General features: G+C 38.0%; 1 non-coding gene across 1 annotated transcript; it reads left to right on the forward strand.

Annotated features, from left to right (window-relative positions):
- Positions 1-9,410: 9,410 nt before the first annotated feature.
- Positions 9,411-9,600, forward strand: LOC142453887 (U2 spliceosomal RNA). Its single transcript, XR_012785460.1, has one exon. It is a non-coding gene; the product is annotated as a U2 spliceosomal RNA (small nuclear RNA).
- Positions 9,601-20,621: the final 11,021 nt, after the last annotated feature.

Below are 20,621 nucleotides of genomic sequence, written 5' to 3' on the forward strand. Positions count from 1 at the left end.
AATCAGTTTTAGGGTCATATTCATATTGCAAAGAACAAGGTAAAGTCAAGTTTCCCAGTTTGGTAAAAAGAAGGCAGACTCAGAATCAGTGTTATTACAGTCCTTGTTATTTTGCTTGTTTGGTTTGGGTTGGGTTGGTTTACAGTGATCCATGTGTTTCTAACACAAGTAAATTGGAAATTGCGCCTGAAGAAAATTTGACTTTAAGGATTAAGAAATCACAAATGCTTATATATAGTTATTACATATATACATAATGTATACATTTCCTTTCCACGTAGAATGTAGACTCTTACCCCCAAATAAAGCATTGCTGAGATACTAATTTTGGCTTCCCTCTCAAACTATTTAAAAATTGTATCTTTCTCTTTGTATATATTCCTGCAACACAAAAAGTGAGGTGTGCAAAATAGGTTTCATTATTAAGATTCGTGTAATTCCTTATATTTTAGATAACCTTTGAGCAGCATTTGAACATAACAATCACAGGGGTGACCTTTCTAAAGTAATGATCTAAAACTACTGATTACTTGAGTAAATCTTTCCATGCTTTAAAAGTTCCTCCAACAGCTCAAATTATATATCACGGGTCTATTTTGACCTGCTCTCTTTTTTTTGCTTGTTTGTTTTTTTGTTTCCCTTCTTCTCTTCTAATTCTACAACTTTCTCGACTTCTACTCGCCTCAATTCCTCAAAAAGTGCATATCGCCACCCTCAGACCTTTGCACTTACTGACCTAAAATAAAACTCCCAGTACAGACTAAGGGGTTCTCATTTTCTGGGACAGAGATCATCCAATCAAGAAGAGCCTGACTCATTTGCAGGACTGAGTAGAGACGTGGTTTGCAAGGTAAATTCGCTCAATCACTCCAGGGGCAGAGAGAGATGAGCAGTCTTCGAAATGGAAAAAGACAAGGCGAAAGGCCATTTGTGTTTCCATATTGATATATATAAATCAAATCCATTTCATCTGATTTTCCAAATACAGAAGACGAAAATATATATATATTTTGTTTTGTTTGCAACTGTATTCATTTACACAGTTTTTCCAATTTCTCCACTAAATGTTTCAAGATGCCAACTTAATTTGGTGTGTATACGTTTCCTGGGAGAGCTGGTTAATCACAGATTCCAGGGTTCACTTCAAGGGACTTCTAATTTAAGTGTTGGGGGCAGACACAGGAAGTGGTGTCGCCACTGTTATCATTTTTTGTTTGTATTGTTTTGTTTTATAATGCCCCATATTTTGTAATACAACTTATCTGAGAATCACACCATAAGAAAATTTGACTTTAAAGATTAAAACATTATACATTTTTTAAAGTGCTTGAAACGCACCCGCCATGCCTGACACGAACATTAAGTGTCCTTCTGATGCTTCCAAGAATAACCAAACTGAATATTATTTGCTTTACTCTGACAGATTACTGAGAAGAAATCACTGCCTGTGTCCTTTGAAAGACAGCTTTTTGATCAGCAACCCTTCATTGTCTTTCCTAACACTCAGCACCATGGCACATTAACAGATAGTCATAGAAATTAATGACCTCATCTTGCACTCGGTTCAGGACAGCTGTTCTAGAATCTTCTAATGCTAACTTATTTATACTACTCGTTGCTGATGGCTGCCGTGGCCTATGCCATTGGCCCATCTGCTCAACTTTTACTCACCAGCAGCTGCTGCTCTTGCTTTGGCACCATCTGCCTGGCTATCTCTGCACACCATCTGCAGTACTCCTTGGCACTGCTAAAATTACAGCACATTTCACCATCCACTCTTCCAAAGAGGAATTCCTCGGGCTCTTTCTCCTTTTAGATTCAGGGAAGCCCTTTTGTGGAACATCTATAGCCCTTGCTTTAAGAATACTCTTTTCCTTTTGCACTTAAAACGTTTGTTGTATTTATTTATCTATTTTTAATTTGGAAGGAATTCTGAAATGTCTGCCATAGCACAAATACAAAATTCAGCAAAAGCAATGATAATAACACCTGATATTCAGATAATACCGGTCCTTAAACATAAAGTAATAAACAAACAAACAAAAAACCAAACAGTTTACTATATGTAAAAGAAAAGAACACACCTTAGGGATCTAACAATTTATTTGTATAAAATAATCTGTGGAATATAAATTTGTTACATATCTTTTAAACAAATGGCTACACAGAAAATATTGTGCTAAATAGAAAATGTTAAAGACATGACTTTATAACTGTATTAGTCTGGGTAAACTACAGAAACTCATATATGGTATGTATAAGAGAGTTTTATATATAGGGTAAGTGTACATTCAGAAAGCATCCAAACCCAGTCCAGTCCAAGCCCATAGCCCAACTTAGCCCATATGTCTGACACTGAACTCCAAGTCCTCCTCAAACTCGCAAAACACACACAAGGATGCCGAATATAGGAAGATCACAGGTGAGTGGGTGGAAAGTCTTTGAATCCAGTGGCGGTGTAAGCATCTCAGCACTGGCAGGGGTCTCCACGCAGCTTCTCCAGCACCAAGGGCTGCATCAGAGAAGGTGCATGTGGCTTCTCCTCAGGGATGTCTCCCAGGAGTGAGCCTTGATAGCTGAGGCAGAGAACTAGCTAAAATAGCTGCACACTGGTCTGACCATCAGAGAACAAGAAACCAGAGAACCAGAAAGGTGAGCCATTTATCTCTCAGCCCTTCAATTAAACCCACATGTGTTTATCAGCCAGGTTGGCACAATAAACTTTAACTATATCAATAACTTAGCTCTGGATATAGAAATATAGATATTTGATTAAAATATCAGATAGAGAATACTTTATTTGATCAAATAATTCTTTAGAAAAAAAAGAAAAGTCGTATTACTATTAATAACCTTTTATTTGCAAATGATGTGATTTTGCCTGCTGAAAGAAAGGAAGAATCGAAGCACTTACTGATGAAAATCAGAGACTGTCTTCAGTATAATTCCAAAATAAAGAAAGCAAAAAACCCTCACAACAAAATTGATACACAGCATCATAATAAATGGAGAGAGAACACTGCAGAAGAATTAGTGCCTTTGAATTATGGCATTGGCAAAGCTACCGGCACTGTAAGGATAATAAACACATCTGTCTATGAGAAATTAAAGCCAGAATGCTCCTTAGAAATGAAGATAAAGAGACTTGATCTCAAGTACTTTGGACAGGTTGTTAAGAGAGACAATTCCCTGGAAAAAGATATCACGCTTGGTAATGTAGAGGACCATGGAGAAAGAAAACGTCTTTAATAAAATGTGCTAATGCAGTGACTGTAGCAATGAACAAACAATTATGAGTATAGCACAGGACTAGGCAGTGTTTTCTCCTGTTGAAATAGAGGCAGGTTGAGCTAGAGCCAACAGATTGCACCTACCAATAACAACGATTTCTTCTTCAATGCTCTCATTTACCTACAGAGGCGGATGATCCCCCCCCCCCTTGCATACAATGGGAGATATATAATCTTACCTGGATGGATAATCAAAAAAATGCTCATAGAGGCAGCAGTAATGAGATAAATGACACATTGCACTTTGTAAAGCTGCTGCACAAGACCTCTTTAAAGTGTTGAAAAGCAAGAATATGACTTTGAAGACTAAGGTGCATCTGATCAAAGCTGTTGTGTTTTCAGTCACCTCGTATGTATGTGAAAGTTAGACATTGAATAGGGAAGACCGCACAGGAATGAGTGCATTTGAGCTATGGTGCTGGTGGGTATATGGACTGCGGGTATATGGACTGCCAGAATGTTCTGCTTCTTAGAGCCAAGGATGGTGAGACTTTTCACACACTTTGGACATGCCATCAGGAGAAGCTAGTCCCTGGAAAAGGTCATCATGCTTGGCAAAGTACAGGGACAGTGACAAAGAAAGACCCTCACCATGAGGTGTTGACTCAGTGTCTGTAACAATGGGCTCAAAGATATAAACAACTGTGAGGATGGTGCAGGGCCAGAGAGTGTTTCATTTGGTGGCACACAGGGTTGCGATGAGTTAGAATTGACTAAACAGCACTGAACAATAATGATAGCTATATAGATGATATCTAGATAGATAGGTAGGTGGAGAGATGATAGATTAGATAGATAGATAGATAGATTGATTGATAGATAGACAGATAGATAGATAGATGTAGTTATATAATTAAATAAGAAAATCCATGAATTCCGGAACCCAAAACAACAAAGGGCCAGGATACATGACAAAGGGTTAGGAAAGAAGGAGTTTTACAAGATATTCTTTACATGCTGAATCATAGACTGCTCAGTTCTAATATGTCATCTTGCTCCTGAACTAGACTTTTAAATATACCTCCCTTATTTGCTATTTCAAACATAAAAAATAAACTCAAAAATGCTTTCCACCACATTCACCTATAGCATCCATACATTTACATGATTTGCTCTCTTTTCTTAGAACCACCCCCCTCTCTTCTCCTACAGCTCCTGACTATCCTTGCCTTAGGGATCCCACTGAAGTGGGAATCCAAACTCAAACTCATTACCATTGAGTCCATTCTGACACATGGAGACCCTATTATTTAAGGTACTGTAACCTTTTTTAGTCGTTTTATTAGGGGCTCATACAACTCTTAGCACAATCCATACATACATCAATTGTGTAAAGCACATTTGTACATTCATTGTCCTCATCATTCTCAAAATATTAACTCTCCATCCAAGCCCCTGGCATCAGTTCCCCATTTTTCCCCTCTCTCCCTCATGAATCCTTGATAATTTATAAATTATTCTTTTGCCATATCTTGCCATGTCCAATGTCTCCCTTACCTTCACCCACTTTTCTGTTGTCCGTCCCCCAGGGAGGAGGTCACATGGAGATCCTTGTATTCGGTTCCCCCTTTCCAACCCACCCTCCCTCTACCCTCGCAGTATGGCCACTCACACCACTGGTTCTGAAGGGATCATCTGCCCTGGATTCCCTGTGTTTCCAGGTCCTATCCATACCAGTGTACATACTCTGATCTAGCCAGATATGTAAGGTAGAATTGGGGTCATGATAGTGGGGGAGGAGGAGGCATTTAGGAACTAGCATTTAGAGGAAAGTTGTATGTTTCATCATTGCTACATTGCACACTGACTGTCTCATCTCGTCCCCAAGACCCTTCTGTAAGGTGATGTCCAGTGACCTACAAATGGACTTTGGGTCTCCACTCCATACTCGCGCCCTCATTCACTATGGTAAGATTGTTTGTTCTGATGATGCCTGATACCTGATACCATTGACACCTCATGATCACATGGGATGGTGTGCTTCTTCCATGTGGGCTTTGTTGCTTCTGAGCTAGATGGCTGCTTGTTTACCTTGTTAGCCTTTAAGATCCCAGATGCTATATCTTTTGATAACTGGGCACCATCAGCTTTCTTCACCACATTTGCTTATTCACCCACTTTGTCTTCAGCAATTGTGTTCAGAAAGTGAGCATCATAAAATGCCAATTTAATAGAAGAAAATATTCTTGCATTGAGGGAGTACTTGAATGGAGGCCCAATGTCCTTCTGCTACCTTAATACTAAACCTGTAAATATATGTACATATGTCTATTTCCATATATATATTTTTTTCATATGTACATGCCTGTATTTAGACCTCTACAAATACCCTTTGCCTCCTAGCTCTTTCCTCTATTTCCTTTGACTTTCCTCTTGTCCCATGATCATGCTCAGTCTTCATTTGGGTTTCAGTAATTCCTCTTTGTTACATTGCCCTTGATCATGCCCTACCAGGCCTCCTTCACCCTCCTCACCACCGATTTGGATCACTTGCTGTTCCCTTGTCTCTGGGTTTGCTAACACCACTACCTTTCCCACCACCACCCTCACTCCCATTTTCCCTGGAACTGTCGGTCCCATTGTTTTCTCCTCCAGATTGTTCATCCAGCCTATCTTATTTAGACAGACCTGCGGAGATAATAACATGCACAAAAACAAGACAGAGCAAAACCAAGCAACAATATACAATAAAACAAAACAACAACAAACCACTGACAAAATACAATAAGAAAGAAAAGCTTGTAATTAGTTCAAGGACTGTTTGTTGGTGGTGCTGTAACTTTTTAAGAGCATATAAAGCCGCATCTTTCTCCTGTGGAGTGGTTGGTGGTTTCTATCTGATGATGAGGTCACTGTGCTTTTAAGACCTAGTAAACTGGGACCCAGACTGAATTTCCAGATTATCTTTATAAAAGAGAAATATCTTCACATGAAGACAGAGAATCAAGTTTTAAGTTGATTGCTGTAAATTAGGACTTGACTACCATGGGAAAACTAAAAATTGGGAAGTGTTAAAATATATTAATAGAATATATTTCCTGTTCCAAGGAGGTGGGGTTAGAGATGTTCCAAATGTCCAATTATTCCAAAATGCTATACAATTCCATTACCCCTGATATCAACCACCACCCCTCTCCTTTGTGTATACTGTCAGGTTCCAGAGTTCTGCAATTGACGCTAAGGCCTCCCAGAACTCACAAGCCATGTGGAAATGGCTCATGTGTTTGTGTTGCTGATAATTCCCACATCTAAAGCTGGCATGACTCTCCAGAGGATTTCCCTTGTCACAAGACTCTTGAAACTAGTAAAATCTGGTCACGTGATAGCCTATAGCGGAAGTCCCCCAAACCAGAGGTCTCTACAGGCCACATGAAAGTCAGAGCCAGAAACTAAAATGACTGAAAGGAGGTCTCCCTCCTGGCTGCATGCTTTGTCAGGGAAGGGAGGTCACAAAAGAATGGCTTTCATGGAGGTGTGGGGTTTTCTTTCCTTCTGTAGTCCATACAGCATGGAAACAAAGGGTGGTGAATTGAGTCATACCATCTGGTGAAGAAAAGGCTCAAAATCCATCTCGCCTTACTCCTATTCATCAGCATACCCCATAGAATTCTCTCCAAAGTGGGATTCTTGTCCCAGGATTATAGGCTAGAATTGACAATACACCAAAAAAGGGATTTGGGCTAGAAAGGCTATACTAAATAATTGACCAAATTGCAGAGAAGATGAAGTAAATATTGACTCATATCAATCCAATGGCAAAGCTTTGTGCGCACGTGTGGTGGGGCTGGACAATATCTCTTGAGCTCTCTCTGACATTCTATTATGGCTTCTTTGCCTAACTCGTTCCAGAATCACATTATTGGACATATTTTACAAACAGAAATAGGTAAAACTGGGCTATATTCTTGAACAAACTATTATAGTTGGCTTGTTTAAATCTCTTGTTGTCTACAGACTTCCAATCAATTCCCATATATTCTTTGAACATAAATTGAGTAGACATTGGAAGAAGCTCATAATAATGTTAATTCCAGCTCATTTCCTCCATCATAGGTAATAGTCTTATTTATTAATCTTTCATGCAGCAGGTATTCTTTGACCTTACTGCTTTATCTACTGCAGTAAACCACTCAATCAATGCATGGCAGCCTCAGTGGTAGGGGGGAATTGTTTAGGAAGCACGTCATGAATGTCTTGTATACCACCTGGTACTGATTGGTCACTCACTGATTATTGAATAAATGAGTGTAACATGTTTGGACTAATGAATATATTTACATCCCATGTTTTACATGCTTATATATGCTTTTATTTCTATATATTTAACATTTAGATGACAGTTTCTTCCTTATGTATTTATGATTATATTTTAAATTTGGTGGGTGGGGGCACACACAGGGGTGATACTTGATAGTCATTCCAAACTCTTTCCTACATTCTTAGCTTTCCTTGTTTGGCTTGTTGGACAATTCTTCTTTTAGGTTGCAGATATGATACTGAAGTTTTGTGTCCAGGATTCTCGGTGCTTGACAATAGAGGCCTCCTTTCCTCCTCTCTTAAATGTCCCGACACTACATAATCAGCTCTTGTGAAAATGTTGTGGGGGCCACATCTGACCTCCTCTGGCTTCAGTAAGGAGAAGAATCCTCACCAGTCCAAGGCTGGTTGCTACAAGGCTAAGGTCAGACATGGCTCCACCATCCATCTGTCTTTTGCCCTTTTCTGACACCTTTTGTTCCTCCCGTGACACTCTATTTCTCTGTTGGGTTAGAAAATCCATTGCAATAGCCACACAGATCTAATAGACAAGATTCACAATTATTGGTGTGTTATAGGGAAGTTAACAGGTTACACAAGCCAGGAACAGAAATATGAAGTATATAGTCTTTTATCCATAGCAACATCTCTTCTCAGCCAGTCATCTCTCTCTGATCCTCACAGTCCCTTCTCCTCTGCTGTGTTCAGTGGTCCCAGAATCCAGCCCGATGCTCTGCCTTACAGTCCAATGGTCTCTGATATCAGCACTTCAACCTCTCTGCTCTGTCTCCATGTGGATTCTTTATGCTGCATCGTGACCTCATAATCTCTGGTCTCAGCACAACAACCTCCAATAGTCCTGCCCCTTCAGACAGAGATCTTGCATGCACACCACTGGTGGTTGTTCTTTCTTGAGTCTGGCACTCTCTCTTGCTGCTTCTGGGAAGCTTCATTCGTATCATCATTAATCCTCTCTATTTGTGTTTCATGTTTCCTAGTTGCATGTTACCACAAGATCTTTTGGTGATAATTTAAAAGGTATGTGTAGAAGCGCCATCCCAAGTAATTTCACTCACTACAACTCAGTAATGGGATCTACAGGGAGCAGCCAAGGCGTCAGAAGAAAATTAGAGTGGAGTGCCACCTCCTTACTCAGGTCACAGGTCACAGTTTTGTATAATTAAACTCTTCTTGGGAACCTATTTCCTATATAAGGATGTCATGATTCAGTTTGCTTTCCTTTTGCTGTGTCTGCATCCTGAAGATAGCTAGTCATACTCCCCAGTTTGGGGCTTGAGTAAATGGCCTGCCATGTTGCCTGTAGGTTCTGGGGTCTATCAGTGGCCTATCATCTGACCTGCCATCCTTAGACTCATCTGCCTCTGTATCCAACAACCTGTGCTATTCCTGCCGGCCATCTGCTCTTTGAAACTACTCACATCAGATAATATCTCCAGTTTGACATCTGACCAATAGACTTCAAACCACGCTGGACTTATCTACAACTGTGTGAGCCATTTGTGGATATAAATTGCTCTCTTTGTATATATGTATATCTCATTGTTTTTGCTTCTCAACCCAGCCTAAAACATTGGACAAATCCCAATGGAGTCCCAATGATGTCCTAGTATGATGTTATAATTATTTATATAAAAATAACTAGTACTTAGTACTAGACACTCACCTAGTGGCTTCACGTACATTATATTCATTTCATCATTACAATAACACTAAGAGGTGTGCATTATTATCTCTGGTGGTCTAATGGGAAATGTATGGAACTAATCATCATAAAGTCAGTAGTTCAAACCAACCAGCGGCTCCATGGGATAAAGATGAGGCTGACTGCTCTCATAAAGATTTAAAGTCTCTCGGCCTTTTGGCTAAGATCAAGTGTAGTATCTGTTCTTATCAGTTTAAAGTCTCTGAAAATCCAAATGGAAAATTCTACCCTGTTTTATGGGATTGCTGAGTCAAAATCACCTTGATGGCAGTGAGATTTTGTTTTTGTTTTCTTGAGAGAGAGCGATGAGGAAATGGAAGCACAACAATGGTAAGTGACTTGTCTAGGATGGATTAACCAAAGGCTTAGGATGAACAGCAGCCCTGAGTTTCAGATCAAAGCATTCTCATAACATAGTCCATTTTTAAGTCGCTCTTCTTTACTATCTTCCCCCATACCTACTTCCAACAAGTTATACTGCTTATTCTAAGATTGAATTGCTGTTTGTAAATTTCTTTCTCCACCAACTTTTGGTCTTTGGGAAAATTAAGTTATTTTCTAATTGAATGCTAATATAGTATTAATAATTCCTGCCTTATATCAAGTAAATCTCAGAACTTGCCTCATCGCCTCAATTGATAGCCGTATGGCCTTAGTTTGCAGTAGCAAAACATAAACTGAAGACAGGTGAGGGGTATGGAAAATTGTAAGTTTAACATGCAGCTGAGTTGGAGATGATTTTGCTTTTAGAAAGCTAAAATTAAGTGCAATAAAAGCTAGTTGTAGCAAAAATCAAGGATAAATTTGAAGTAGAACACAATTTCAGGGCAGGAAATGAATCTGAATGTAACAAAAATTTGAAGTTGAAAAATGAAAGGACACAGCACTATCATTTGCTGCATTAATGGGCTCCTTGAACTTCAGGTTCTGGTTGGGTTGGACCAAAGTAAAGAGTATTTATTTCCTCAGTTACCTTCCTGCATAACTTTCATGGGCTGGCTGTGTCTTTATGGTGAGGGTTAAATTTTTATGTAACACAATCCTTTTTGGATAATTAAGATTCTGTGTAAATTTGAGTGAGACAGGATTCTCAGTGGTTTGGCAGTTAAGACCGAGTAATCCCCTATGATGAGATCCCCTCAAGGGATGTGGCCTGCTTCCAATATGAATAGATGCTGTGGGAAAGCTTGCTTAATTTTGCATCTAATTCATCTGACCACTAGTTATTTGGTCTTGAGCCAGAAGCCTCTCACCTGAACTGCCAATCTTGGTTTTATCAGCTTCAAAATTCAGGAAAATCTTCCAGCCATGTTTTTGGAAGTTGCCAGTTTCTACAATGGAGTGAGCCATTTCCTAAATCAGATAATGTTTGACCGTTCAAACCCACCAGCTTTCCCACAGGAGAGAGTTGCAGTTGCATGTCCTGTACAGATTGACAGCCTCAGAAACACGCTAGATTGCTGTGAGTTGGAATTGACTTAGAGTCAGTGGCTATGTCCTTACAGAAGCGTCACTGGCTTTGCTTCTCTGGAGATCCCAGTTTAAAAACTTGTGTACACTGCGATTTCTCTTTCCAGCTTCTTCTCCTTTCTCACTAAGGCTAAGGATAACAGTCTCTTACAATGACTGGTTACTACCTTTCCCATAGTGCCTTCCTAAAACCTATCTATACCTTCTGAAAAAATCCCTTTAGCAAACTCTTATTAAATTTACTCAATTTGAGTATGTCATCGGGTCTTGTTGGCCCCCTGATGGATACAAACACTAACTGAATAATTTCTAAAACCCTGTAGTTATTTTTTTTAAGATTTTAGGTAACTATGATAATTGACTAAAAATCCAAACCCGCTGCTGTTAAATCATTGTCAACTCATTGACAATCAAAATAGAACTTAATGAAAGAATGAATGTATAATAACTTCTGTTAATTCTCCTAATATGGAAGCTATAAAAATGGTAGTAAAATGGAGGAGGGAGTTCAAAGGTCTGAAAAACCAAGGATGCTAACTTTACCCTATGTGAGGTAGATTCTGGAGTTGATTGAGTTTAGAGAATTCTAGATGCATCCTGTAAAAGAGGAAAACCCTTAAGGCGATGGATTGATATATCACTGTAACACATGGGCTCAGCCATAGCAAAGATTGTGAGGGTGCAGAGGCCTGGACAGTATTTTGTTCTGTTACATAAGTTCGCTGTGAGTTGGGACCAATTGGAGGGCCCCTAACAACCATTTTTCCTGTCTAGACTTGGGGTGGTCTTGGGTTGCAGAAGACTTTGAAGGATAAGCACAATGGTGTGAGGGTTAAGAAGTAATCCATCTCAACTAGGACTGTATTAGGTAAGATGGTAGCCTTCACATTGTAGGACATGAAAAATGTGAACTCAGTCATTGAGTAGGAAATTATCTTTATTTTATAGGAAATACAGCTTGAAAAGTCTCACAGGAGACAAGCAAGTTAAATCTTACATTTGAAATATTGCAGGCAGAATATATGTAACTACCTTTGTACAAGCATCATTTTCAAATCATGTTTCATTTGTAGATGCCAGTTTCTCCTTTCATAGTATGTTTTGTCCACAGTTGAAAATTTGGGGGGCAGCAGACATCTGAGTGAATGATTGATTTATTAAGTTTTTTTTAAAATGCATATATTTTAGCAAGCATAATGTGGTTATGAACACATTAGTTTTCTTGTATCTCCCTTGGGTTTTCTGGGATAGTTCCAATTTAAAACATTCCATTATGTTGTATCATATGCCAAACCAATGTGGCTTGATTTTCTTATTTTAGAAAAATAGTTCTGTAGATGATTTCCTACCACTCTAGAAAGCTTATGCAGGAGGGGAGGGAAAAAAGCCCAATATATGAAAATAGCAGAGATGTGAAAAGAAGCAGCCAACTGGCACTCATGCATCAGATTCACATGCAAATCAAGTTATTTCTTGCTTTCTAACACTTCCCAAATTTCTTTAAAACCATATTTGAGGCTTGATAGCAACTCTATATGACGGCATCAGTGATATAAATACAGACAGTATTGTGTCGGGTAGAGCGATGCCAGGGATTGTCAGGACCAACAGATAAAACCAAAGCAATTAAGCCTCTATAAACATTGACTTGGGTTGAATCCACGCCCTTCTTTACAAACACCAGTGTGGCGAGAAAGACATGTCACATCATACATTTCCAACACACCGCTTGGATGAAGTAGCAAAGTTCTTTTCCAGCTTTCCTTTGACGATGCAGGGGAGCCAATTGCATGGTAATTTGTGAGCTTCACTTCAGAGATGATGTGCGACTCTCTTTAGGCAAAAATTTTAGTTATGAAATTTACAGGTGAGCTTTGGGATGCTTCCAACTTGTACTGGTTTCCTTGGACTGCCCGCAAACTACCACACACAGGGGAGTGCAGGATAGCAGAAACTTTGGGCGATCAGTTCTGGGATCCAGGAAGCAGAACTCAAGCTGTTGCCAAGGCCATGCTCCCAACAAGGCCACCAAGTACAACCTTTGTTTCTCTCTTCGAGCTTCTCGTTTGTTGGCACTCCATGGCGCTTTCAGTTTTTCCCTTTCCTGGCTTCACATGACCATCACTGTGTGGGTGTCTTTTATCCTCTTCTGTGTATTTGTTCCATTTTTTTTCACTCTAGTTTTATTGACAGGTTGGTTCACTAATCATACAGTTTCAGTTCATCATATTAACAGGAGTTATACCATAATTTCTACAATCAGTTCCAAGATATTTCATTCCTGTTTATATTCGTTATGAACTCTCCATTTCCCCAACCACCTCCCTATGTCCCCACTAAGCCCCTAATCCACTTACTGTCTCTTGAGCTTCACCCATCCTGGTCTTCATATACTGGAAAACCTACAAAAATAATGCTGAAAGATCAACAAGGACAACAAAATAAACCATAGAAAAACATAATTAAGAACAAAGCATGGAGTATTAAAAACGAGAACATACTTAAAATGGGTCAATCTTCTATGCTTCTGAAAAGGGCACCACTCCTATTGAACTAAGGACCCACTTTACTCCAGATGAGGGTTTTTACTCTCTAAAATAGTTACAATCTCAAGTTACAAGTTCTATTTAATCTCTTAAATAGATTCAGAGGAAAGTTCTAGTCTGTCCCATGATTCAGAATTGACTTGATGACAATAAATTTATGTTTTGCTACAAATTACATTTGCAAAGGGTCTCCTTCCAAGTAATGTCATATCACAGGTACTAAGGATTAGGAAGTGAACAATAATTTTTTCAGGGAAAAGTCAGTCCACAATATATCTTTCCCCCAACCCTGAAAAGACATTCTTGAGGCTATTAATCACCCTTCATGGCAGTGACTGGCTTTCACATCATTTCTGAATAAAATTTCATTAGAGTACTCCCATATTGCCTAGCCGATTTCTCTCTATGCTTATCTTAAACATGAAGTTCTTTAAGACAATGCTCTATAGCAAGATTTATTTTATTTTATTTTATTAAATACTCTTATTGGGGGCTCTTACATCTCTTATTACAATCCATTATGTCAAGCACATTTGTACATATGTTTCCATCATCATTTTCAAAGCATTTTCTTTCTACTTGAGGCCTTGGTATCAGCTCCTCATTTTTCTCCCCCTGTAGTAAGCTTTTCACTCACAGAACCTATGAAAGTGTTCAGCAAATAATAGTGCAGTCACAACACATGCACTATATGTACTATATATATGCACTAGATTATAAACTTCATAAGACCAATGACTATACATTTGGGTTGTTATCTTACTTTCTTTTTTAACAAAAAGTGTATCTCCAGAGTCTTTAATGGAACCTGGCTCATAATAACAATGCATCAATATTTATTGAATATATACATGAATATTTATAATACTAATGCTAAGTAGGTTAGCGTTATCTGGATTATTTGCTCAGGGTTCCATTATCTGGATTATTTGCTCAAGGTTCATTCCAGTACTCTTCTTACCTGATTATGTCTGTGCTGAATCATACAATGAATCTTTGCTGGTTGTGTCAACTAGAAACATAGAGATTGATGACATCCACCAATTGTCTTCCCTTAGCTGTAAATTAGAAATGAATCTCAAGTAAAAATTTATAACCGTCAAATGCTTGAGAGTTGTTCTATTTATCATGAATCCATGTGTTTTATATGCTGCAAATTCCTGAATGTATTTCAAAGCATTCTCTCAGTAGTAACCTTGTGGAATATTTTTTAAAGGAAATATAGAGTCAAATAATTTGTTTTCTTCAGGACACTAAATTTTACAATTTTTTGTATTTGGATAGGTTGTATAATGTCTTTCAAACTCAGTTGCTTTATTTGAAAATGAGATTAATGATAAATGACTATCCAGAGGCATAGTTATTTATTTAAATGTATTTTCTTAACGAATTTAATTTGTGCTTTCGATTCAAATTATAAATGAACACATGCCATGTAACCATGTAATCATATTAATTTTTGAGTTTGCTGCCATGACCTCTTTGAAAGAGCCCTTAGAGTAAACCTTTGTACATGGAGCTGAGCACCATACAGTGATAGACTTTACCCTGCCAGGTATGTATCCTTCCTATCAGAAATCTGCCATGGAAAAGATCAGATAGACAAAAAGTTCTCACGCCGGAAACAGCATGCTGATCGATTATAAATTGAAGCAGATTAGTTTAAAATTCTATCTGGAGGAGTTTCCCAGACATTTCTTAGATAGGAAGATAATATTGCTTGTGTACAGAGTTGTAATACAGTCTTTGCAGAACCAAAATATCAAGTAGAGTATCCCATCCCTGTGAGAAGCCCGCCTTTCTGAGTAACGTTTTCTTTCAGCCCCTTGAGCTCCCCCACATCTCTGTCTCCGTCCCGTCTCCTTTCCGTTAACACTTTCTGTTCTATGCTTTGCTCGTTTGGGCTTCCTTTCAGATAAACTTAGCTTCCGTGACATCCTTGCAGGCTGACCACCAGACGTGTGCTGTTTCTGCCTCTGACTATGACAAAGACACTCTCTCCGATGCAGTGGAATACATTGACTCTAATGGGAGAAACACCCAAAGGAAAGCCTATAACAGAACGTGTTTAGCAATGCTACGACTGCTCACTTAAAATAACGTCCAACCGTCACAAAACGCGCTGGATTTGATGTTTTCCAATACAAGACAGCTGTCACTCTTAGTTCTGTGATGAGGTAGTCTCTACATTTAGATATATGGCTCATATAAAATCATATTTCTGTCTGGGGGGAGGTAAAGGTCAAGATTCATATTTTTCCTTTATTAGATACCTAGTTGTCCTTGTGTAAATTATAAAAATCGGTGTCTTGTTCCTACTGAATTGCATAGGCACCTTTGCCATTAACGAAGTGACTGTGTCTGAGAGCCCATGGCTCTGTTTTCCTCTGGGTCACCAGTCCAGTTATCTATACTTTGGCAGTCATTGCACTGTCTTAATGACCACAGTCTTCCATTGCGTGTTGATAACTGATATTGTAAATCTTCCAACTGTGTTCTTCTTCATATGTCAACTATATTGAGCCAAGTTTTCCGAAGAAAACATTAGAAAATACCTTCTTGGAATTTGCAAAAGTATTTCAAATAGGATACATATACGCAAACACATGCACAAATACAAACTATTTTTTCATAAAGAAATGACAGTGTGTTCAACAAATGTAGTCATTACAGAAACACAAAATAATACCAAAATGCAATATGAGTACACACCATAATGGCTAAAATAGATGAAAGATGGACAATATTAAATGTGGGTGAGAATATGAAATAGGTAAGTGTAATTGAAATAACTCCTTTGAAAATTATTTGATAATATCTATTAAAGGTAAACAAATATTTAACACCTTAGTCAATAATTCCATTTAGCTTAAATCCAAAATAAAGTGAATAGCAATGTCTATTAAAAGACATATAAAAATATGAAAAGGAATGGACTTAAATTAAGAGCAGTCCAAATTGTAAATGATAGCATGGGTGCATACATTATACCATGAGCATACAATGGAATGTTATACAATTATGAATAACAAATATGATACAATGTAAAGGATCCCTTATGTAGTGAGTTTCGCATTGGACTGATAACCGTCAACTCAAGAGTTTGAAACTAAAAGCAACTCTGTGGAAAAGTGATGAGGTTTTCCACGTCCATCAAGAGCTACAGTCTGCCCTCAAGGGCAGTTCTACTCTGTTCTATAGAGTTGCTGTGAGCCAGAATTAACTCAATCCTCAAGTGAGGGTTTGTTTTGATTTTTTGCTTTGTTTTATGTTTTTACTTTTTATGAAGAAGAACCAGCATCTGTCTCTCAGTTGGTCATAGTGTGGTAGCTTGCATATTGATGTGATACTGGAAGCCATAGCACTGGTATTTTAAAAACCAGCAAGGTCTTTCCAAATGAATATGTTTCATAGGGTTCATACTAAGAACAAGACTACCTAAAAGAAGTAAACTGTCCACTTCTGAGAAATTGGATGCTGTAAACTTTATGAATAACAGGAGAACATGGTCTTATATACACCTCAAGAATATCAGCAGAGCCTTGTCTGATGATGAGCCCCCCAGGCTCCTCAAAAATGACTTGACTATAATGGTATGAATGAAGGAATGCTTATGAGACCTTCATTTGCTGATAGGGCATCCCTGAATTTATTGATGGGGCATGAATAAAAATGAGAATAAACATCTACAAACATTATTAAAAATTGGGAGTTAGGATCTATAAAGAATGAATCTAAGAAAACTGAAAGCTTTCAAAGCAGAACCATTGATATCCTACTTGTTAGTGAGCTAAAATAGACTAGTATTTACCATTTTGAATTAGACCATCATATAACATATAGAAGGAATGATGAATTCAAGGGGAATGGTGTTGCATTAATTGTCCAAAAGGAACATTTTGAGACCTTTCTTGAAATGCAGTGCTGTCTGTTACAGGATCATATCTATATGCATACAAGGAAAACAAATCTATTATTAAACAGCTATTATTGAAATCTGTATACCAACCACTAAAGCTAGTGATGAAGAAAATTAAGAAATTTACTAATGTCTTTAATCTGAAATTGATCAAACATGCATTGCTAATATTGTAGATTGAAATGCAAATGTAGGAAACAAAATGGATGGAATATTAGTAAAATTAAGACTCGGTGATAGAAATGAAGTCAGATAGTACATGATATAATTTTGCCAGTACAATGATTTATTTATCATAAATAGCTTACTAAATAATATCAATAACTATCTACCTCCACTTCTTCAGATGGGATGCATAGAAATCAAATGACAACATCTGTGGTAAGAGACAATGGAGAAGATCAATATCAGCAGCTAAAACGAGGCCAGGGGCCTCGTGGATGAAACGATTGTGGATGAAATGATCATTTTCTCATATGTAAGTTCAGGTTGAAGTTGAAGAAAATTAAAGTAAGTCCAACAGAGTCAAAAAGCAAAGACCTGATGATCTATGGGATGGCACCAAGAATAGCAAATGTGGAGAATGCAAAAGATCATTTGCAAGAAAAGATCAAAATGAATGCCAGAAGTGATTCTGAGACATGATCCTAATCGTAGAGTAGCTAAGGCAAATGTAAGAAACGATGAAGCCAAAGAGCTGAACAGAAAATTCCAGAAGGTAGCTTGAGAAGACATATCAAAATATTATAATGAAATGTGCAAAGACATAGATTTAGAAAAAAATAAAAGGAAGAATATGTGCGGCATGCCTTAAACTGAAAGAACTCAAGAAAAATTTAAGCCTCACATTAAAAGGCAAAGTAATTGAATATTAAAATATTTTATAAGCAAAATAATCAGATGATGCAGTAAGTATCCAAAGAAGTGGGAAAAAATGCAATCAAAGTAACAAAGAGCAATAGTTGAAATTCAAACATTTAAGAAGCAGCATACTGTCCAGAGCCAATGGTGTTGAAGGGAGAAGTCCAACTGTACTGAGTGCATTAGCCAAAATCAAGGCTCTGGGAATTGATAGAAAAACAATTGAGATGTTTCAAAAAGTTGATGAAGCACTGACTTATCGGTGTCAAGAAATTTGGAAAACAGTTACCTGGTCAATGGACTAGAAGAAATCCAAATCTGCCCATTCTAAAGAAGGATGCTTGAAAAGAATGTGAAAATTATAGCAGAATATCATTGATATCACATGCATGGAAAATTTTGCTGAAGATCATTCAATAAGAGTTGCAGCAGTACATTGACAAGGGTGGACTCCAAAGAAGATATGAAACAATGGATATCATTGCTGATGACAGTTAAATCTTGACTGAAAGCAGAGAATCTCATAAAGATGCTTACTTGGGCTTTATTGACTATGCAGAAGTATTTGATTTGTGGATCATAACAAACTACGGATGGCCTTGAGAAGAATGGAAATTCCAGGACACTTCATTGTGCTCATGTGGAGCCTGGACTTGGCTCAAGAGGCCGTTGTGAGAGCAGAACAAGGAAATCGTGCATGGTTTAAAATCAAGAGACTTGTGTGTCAGGGTTTATCCTCTCTCCATAGTCCTTCAATGTGAATTCTGAGCAAATAATTAGAGAAGCTGGACTACATGGCGAAGAACACCACGTTCAGATTTGAGAATGACATGGCTTGCTGAAATTAAGGAGAACTTGAAGCACATGGTGACAAGTTTCAAAGATTGTAGCCTTACCTGTTGATTACAACATAATGTAAAGAAAGTAAACATCTTCACAACTAGAACAATAGATAACATGATGATAAATGGAGAAAAGATTGAGGTTGTCAAGGATTTCATCTTGCTGGGATCCCCGATAGATACATCTCAAAGGATGTGTTGCATTGAGTAACTCTGATGCACAAGATTTCTTTTTAAAACACATTTTATTGAGGGCTCTTACAGTTCTTGTAGCAATCTATACATCAATTGTATCTATCACGTTTGTACATATGATGCCATCATTATTTTCTAGACATTTACTTTCTATTGAGCACTTAGTGTCAGCTCCCCCCAGCTCATTGCTCCCTGCCTTGTGGCCCCTTAATAAGTGATAAATTATTACTATTTTTATATCTTCCACCGACTGTTGTCTCCCTTCCCCCGTGGTTTCTGCTGTTCATCCCCCTTGGGGTGGGGGTGGGGTTCTGTGTCAATCATTGCAATTGGTTCCCCCTTTAACCCCCCTCTCCCTGCCTTCTCCCTGCCCTCCTAGTATTGCTATTCCCATTCCTGTTTTTCGATTCCATGTGTCATGAGCTCCTCTGTCTTATCTGTAAAAGACGTCTTTAGAGAGTTGTGAACCAAGAATTTCCTTTGAAGACTAAGGTGTGACTGACCCAAGGCTTAGTCTTTTCCATCACCTCAAAGGCATGTGAAAGTTGGACATTGACTAAGGAAGAGTGAAGAACTGATGCCTTTGAATTATGGTGCTGGTGAAGAACATTGAAAGTAGCGTGCACCATGAACTGTCAAAAGGTCCAACAAATATGTCTTGGAAGAAGCACAGAGATAAAGATCCTTAGAAATAAGGGTGATGAGACTTGTCTCATATACTTTGGACATGTTTCAGGAGAGGGCAGTTCCTAGAAGATGATATCATTCTTGTTAAAACAGTAAGGCAGCAAAAAAGTAGACATTCCACAAGATGGGGTGACATAGAGACAATGACCTCAAATAGAATAAGAATGAGTATAGTGCATGTCTGTGAAGTGTTACATTCTGTTGCCTACCTAGGTGAACTATGGGTCAGAACCGACTCAACAGAATCAACAACCATGAATTAGTGCTGCACAGTGGATTAATCTCATACACATAATATTAGATAAAAGAGTTCAAATATTAAAGATATATTTTACTTCTATGAAATGTAGCTATGGAAATCAGAATGGTGTTTGTCATTGCAGTCACATCTAGAATTGAGCACAAGACACCCTCTTGAGTATGAGAAATAGCTTAGATCATGGTTTGGATGGCAGTTACACAAAACCATGCCTATGTACAAATGTATCAAATGCACACAAAAGACTATGCTTATTGTATGAAAGTTATACCTCAGTATTTTTAAACAAATAATTAACAGATCCACTGAAGATAAGACAAAAATAGAAAATGTATTCATTCTATTCAAAACAGAAAATATATCCATTCTTATCAAATTTTTTTCTGTTCATTTAAGGTAAGGAAGGGATTGTTCTTCACACAAATACATTTTGAGAAGATCATAGCTTAGGGGCATGCCAAAGGGGCCATAGCCAACCATCCTCAGTTTTATTTCATCTTTTTAAATCTTTCTTCCTATATAATATTAGCATTCAAAGTCTTATTAATGTGTACATACCCATAATAAATACA

Source organism: Tenrec ecaudatus, chromosome 7, assembly GCF_050624435.1.
Source record: "Tenrec ecaudatus isolate mTenEca1 chromosome 7, mTenEca1.hap1, whole genome shotgun sequence".
NCBI lineage: Eukaryota > Metazoa > Chordata > Mammalia > Afrosoricida > Tenrecidae > Tenrec > Tenrec ecaudatus.